The following is a 5,418-nucleotide window of genomic DNA, read 5'->3' on the forward strand; positions in this document are numbered from 1 at the left end:
GCGATTGTCTTGCTGTCATGAGGCAAGAGAACACCTGGAAGATCCTGACCTGATGCTCATTGTGGATAGACCAAGGTATGCAGACCAAGAAGGCCGTTCGCACACTGGTATAGCAGTAGCCACAGAAGTAACTTGCTGCCAGCAAAACCACTGCCTATATCCAAAAGGACTGCAGGCCTTGACAGAAGCATACGAGAGGTCCACTCAACATGAAGCTATCAAGATCAATCTGGAGAGAAAGAGACTTCATCACGGCTAACGGAACGCCGGTCAGACACCACAAAGCCATGCAAGAATTAATGGAGTCCTTGTTGATGCCAGGAAGAGTTGCGGTGGTAAAAGTAAAAGCACACACACTGGAGACACTTCAAGGGAAGCAGTGGGCAACAGGCTAGCTGAAGTAACAGCAAAAGAAGCAGCAGTAATACCGGTTGACACGGAAACAGAGGAAAAGGAATAACACTCCAGAAACAAGTATCCAAGGAAGAAAAGAAGAAATGGACCTAAGATGAAGTTATACAGGATGAAATACACCTAAGGATGAACAAGGAAAATTTAAGGCCTCGAACAAAACTTTACATACTTGATGCTATACAGGAAACAGGGGTCATAGCATAAGAGTTTAGTCTTTCCCTTGGGTCACATACACGCACAAGTATAATTGCCTATATGTAGACTAAGTTTAAAAACATGTGACTAAAATGCATTTTCGAGTCTTTTCATCCATCCCAGATCCTGAGGACATAGGAGCCCACCAGATCCTGCCCGGTGACTGAGTCCTCATCACCAAGAGGTTCAACAGACGTACCCTTGAACCTAGAGATGACAGCCTGTTCCAAGTCCTGTCAACTATCGCAGCAGTCCATGGGTCCTCGCTTCCCACTGCAAGGAGATGCCGGATCCAGAGTCCAGTAGCGGCTGCCACTCTTCATCCATCTGGCACTTATCCTTCTCCTAGCTCAAGGGGTAGTCAATCACCAAGGGGTAGTCACTCATGAGAAGGGCATACTGACTTTCTGGTATAATGTCTCCACCCCAAGAGTAACATATCAATTTGACTACTGTCTCACAATAAGAATGTCCAGGCCCCATGGCACAGTTTCATATCAGGTTTAATACACAATTCATCTGTGTCACTACTGCTGAAATAGGGGAAGGTTCAAACTGGGAGGATTAGTCTCTTGTTGGGTGGCACACTGGTGAAAGTGACTGGAGACATCAACCAGCCCAGGCCCTACAGCGAAGGGACAAATGGGGAATAAGCCTATTAAGTCGCATGACCCTGTCCAAAGCCCATTTTAAGGGTCAGAGTGGCCTTCCAGATTCAATACTCCCTGTCACTGCCACTCACTGCCCCAAGGAGGGATGCATAGTTCTGTACCTTACTATTGACAACCCTTCAGAGTATGAGCAAGGGTTATATGTACTAGGCTCAAGTACTAAACTTGGGAGGGAAAATGGTGACACAAAAGGTAAATTTTGGCTAAGAAGCATAGATACCAGTGGGGGCACACAGGGAGCACCTGACAAATTCAAAGTCGAGAACGAGACAATAGTTGTGTTTAAACCCACCATCCCCGCAAATAAGAATGCAAAGCGGATAAACTATTTATACAATAATCAACAACGGTTTATAAAATACACTGGGGATGCCATGAAGGCAATTATTGACCCATTAAGTTTGCAAAAGTTATTTTATGTCCTTTGATCATATTTTCTTTAATTCTATGCTGCATAGTGCCATGCCTTAAGAAAATGATGATGAAAACTATGGAAACCACAGTGATGACCATGCATGCCGATTTTGAAGATCCCCTGTATGAAAGATGTCCCAATGAAAACATGCAAGCACCACCTCCGGAATATGCCTGCTTGAAGCAAGCCAATGAGGGAAAGTCCAGGATCTGACTTCCTCCTGTGCAAAGTCCGTTAGGAGGGGGTCCATCTACTAGAGATGGGTCGTCTCGTATATACGGTGAAGATTAGTTAGTTAGGTTCCAGCACTGTTGAGATAGGTAGGCTGGGAGGACAGATCGATAGGTTCGACGAGATTAGGATTTTGATTTTGCATATCTCCAAAGGAGGGACTGTTAAGGGAAGAATATATGGCACATGAATATATACAAGAATCAAAACTGTATCACTATATGGACGCTTTGCTGGATATTGGGATCATGTTGCTTTAAGATACTTCTGATTTTCTTATATTTTCTTATATTTTCTTAGAGTTGTTTCTGTATGGTATCATTCACCTAAGCTTCACCAAATATTGAATAAACTGGGTGGACCAGGGTAAGCCAAGCTAGAAAACAATACTTGTGTATATAAGTATTGTTTAGCAATGTGGGAGCAGTAAACGGTAACCCAGAAGTGTACATAATGATTGTGTAGCGACCTGAGAAAAGCAAATAGTAACTGGAAATATGTCCATGATGTAACTGATGATGTAGCTCAAATTCTGTTATAAAAGCTGTACACGTTTGATTAAAGACAGAGAAGAATCATACTGACACGATACCCTCTTGTCTTGTGTATTCTTTCCTCGAGTATACGTATACCTTGTGCCAAAGCTACAATTCGGAAACAGACAATTAAGACGGGTCGCACCTTAGTGTGACAGAAACATCACTTGCAATGCTGGATGGTTCAGAGTGAAAACACCTATAGGCTGACAATAGTAATTGCAGGTGTTGATTAACTCATTGTGCAAAATAATTTCTAAAATGTGGTCACTTTGGGAGGTTTTCTGCTGTTTTGGTACTCTGCAAATTTCATCTGCAAGGTATTCCTGCAAAATCTGCATTGCAAAACCCAAATAGGGCTCTTCCTTTCAAAGCCCTGCTGTGTGGCCAAACAGTAGTTTCTGAAGAAATGTGGTGCATCACCGCATTTGTGAGAAATCTAACATTTCTAATATCCAAACAAAATAAATGGAGGTTTAAAAATTAATGCAGACGAAAAGTACGCATATAAAAAATGTTATTTATTGACTTTTTTGGGGTGGTGTGACAAGTTTTTAATCACAAGGAATGGTAACATTTCTGCTGACTAGCATGGAAGGAGTTAAGTTCCAATTGCATATCGAAGCGGTCTAAGGCGAGCGGTCTAATACCGAGCGGTCTAAGGTGCTGCGTTCAGGTCGCAGTCTCCCCTCGAGGCGTGGGTTCAAATCCCACTTCTGACATTTAATTTCAAGAAACTTTATCTTCATTTATTGATTAGATGAGGTCAAACAAAACTTAGTAATGTGGTTTTGAAAAATTTCCTGAGAGTCTTTGGAGTGAATCTGAATTTGTCCTCTCAAAAAAGAACTCTAGGAACATCAAACAGATTTTTTGTGCATATGTCTGTTGTTCTTTTGGCACTAGAAAAATCCTTTGGACAGTCAATGAGGAGGGACTATTTCACCTCTTTGTGTTCTCTGTCCCTATTAGGGTAGGGAATCAACCTTCTACAGTGCTGTCATGAAATATATCTAGAAACGGATTTGCTGGTAAGTCTACTTTCATAGTTTTCACCTCATACATCAATAGACCATAACGATACTTAATAAACAAAAACTTAACAAGTAGGTAATCATAGTTTAAAAAATGTGAAATGCCCATGTCATTCTGACATGTTTCAGCACATTTTGGGACAAATGGTCTCACTTTTAACAATCAATAAAATATTTTCTCTAAATTTTTGTCTCTTTTTTGCTCCAATTGTTTGCATCTCATAAAAAATAAAACTTGATGTAACATTATGCATGCAAATTGTGTTTTATGTGCGACCATGACCTATTCTAGAAGCACAGGGTCAGAATTATACTGGTGCATGGAGACAAACTGAAAATGTAAAAATTCAATGGCAAAAATTGCTGTCTTTTTCTACTCATTCACAAATAGTTAATGAATGTTATTAAATATGTACAGCAAAATGGAAGGCGTTTCAAATAGAAATCATGCTTCAAAAAACAGTCAAATGAAAAATTATAATATATCCCTCCAGGTGTGACACTTGACATTTGCAGAGTGTCAAACCCCCCAGAAAATGTATAGATATGGCCGAAATATCTCAGTTGGGAGAGCGTTAGACTGAAGATCTAAAGGTCCCTGGTCCAATCCCGGGTTTCGGCAAAATGCTTTTTCTTCACCGTTTACATTTTAAGGAGATATTAAACAAAGCACATGGACTGATCATGATCAAAAGGCCTAAAAATCTTAACTATCTACAGAAAACAAAATGTTAAAAATTTGAGAAACGGTAACTTTTTCCTTTTGAACACATGAATGTTTTTTAGTAATTTTTCCTCTATTTTGTTTTATTTCAGATTGACTTAGCTGTAAGAGGATTAAAAGGTAACCTGATAGCTGAAACAGACAGCACTTATCAGACACTAGCTGAATGATTATAGTCAGCTTGTTTGACTTTGAAACACTGAGGCATTACTGAGACAAATGTCCTTAAAAAATATGCTGTGGACAAAGTCAAAAAGGCAAAAAACACAAGCTGAACACAGGTCCGTCATCTTTAATTTGAAATATAGGAGGTTTCTACTTTAATGGTGAGACAAAGCATCTACATATTTGACATTGCTCCAGTGAGTAGAGCCCACTTAAAAATGTATGGGTTGCTTGTCTCTGCAAGCAAAAGCTGGGCACTAAACTGGCATACTTGCAATGCTGGATGGTTCAGAGTGAAAACACCTATAGGCTGACAATAGTAATTGCAGGTGTTGATTAACTCATTGTGCAAAATAATTTCTAAAATGTGGTCACTTTGGGAGGTTTTCTGCTGTTTTGGTACTCTGCAAATTTCATCTGCAAGGTATTCCTGCAAAATCTGCATTGCAAAACCCAAATAGGGCTCTTCCTTTCAAAGCCCTGCTGTGTGGCCAAACAGTAGTTTCTGAAGAAATGTGGTGCATCACCGCATTTGTGAGAAATCTAACATTTCTAACATCCAAACAAAATAAATGGAGGTTTAAAAATTAATGCAGACGAAAAGTACGCATATAAAAAATGTTATTTATTGACTTTTTTGGGGTGGTGTGACAAGTTTTTAATCACAAGGAATGGTAACATTTCTGCTGACTAGCATGGAAGGAGTTAAGTTCCAATTGCATATCGAAGTCAAGATGGCCGAGTGGTCTAAGGCGCTGCGTTTAGGTTGCAGTATCCCCTGGAGGCGTGGGTTCAAATCCCACTTCTGACATCAACATTTAATTTCAAGAAACTTTATCTTCATGTAATGTGGTTTTGAAAAATTTCCTGAGAGTCTTTGGAGTGAATCTGAATTTGTCCTCTCAAAAAAGAACTCTAGGAACTTCAAACAGATTTTTTGTGCATATGTCTGTTGTTCTTTTGGCACTAGAAAAATCCTTTGGACAGTCAATGAGGAGGGACTATTTCACCTCTTTGTGTTCTCTGTCCCTAT

The 5,418-nt window shown here is 39.9% G+C and overlaps 1 non-coding gene across 1 annotated transcript; it reads left to right on the forward strand.

Annotated features, from left to right (window-relative positions):
• The first annotated feature begins 5,113 nt into the window (after positions 1-5,113).
• TRNAL-UAG (transfer RNA leucine (anticodon UAG)) lies at positions 5,114-5,196 on the forward strand. Its single transcript has one exon. It is a non-coding gene; the product is annotated as a tRNA-Leu (tRNA).
• The last annotated feature ends 222 nt before the right edge of the window (positions 5,197-5,418 follow it).

This window comes from Dendrobates tinctorius, unplaced genomic scaffold (assembly GCF_039654945.1).
Source record: "Dendrobates tinctorius isolate UK_male_01 unplaced genomic scaffold, ASM3965494v1 ptg000300l, whole genome shotgun sequence".
NCBI lineage: Eukaryota > Metazoa > Chordata > Amphibia > Anura > Dendrobatidae > Dendrobates > Dendrobates tinctorius.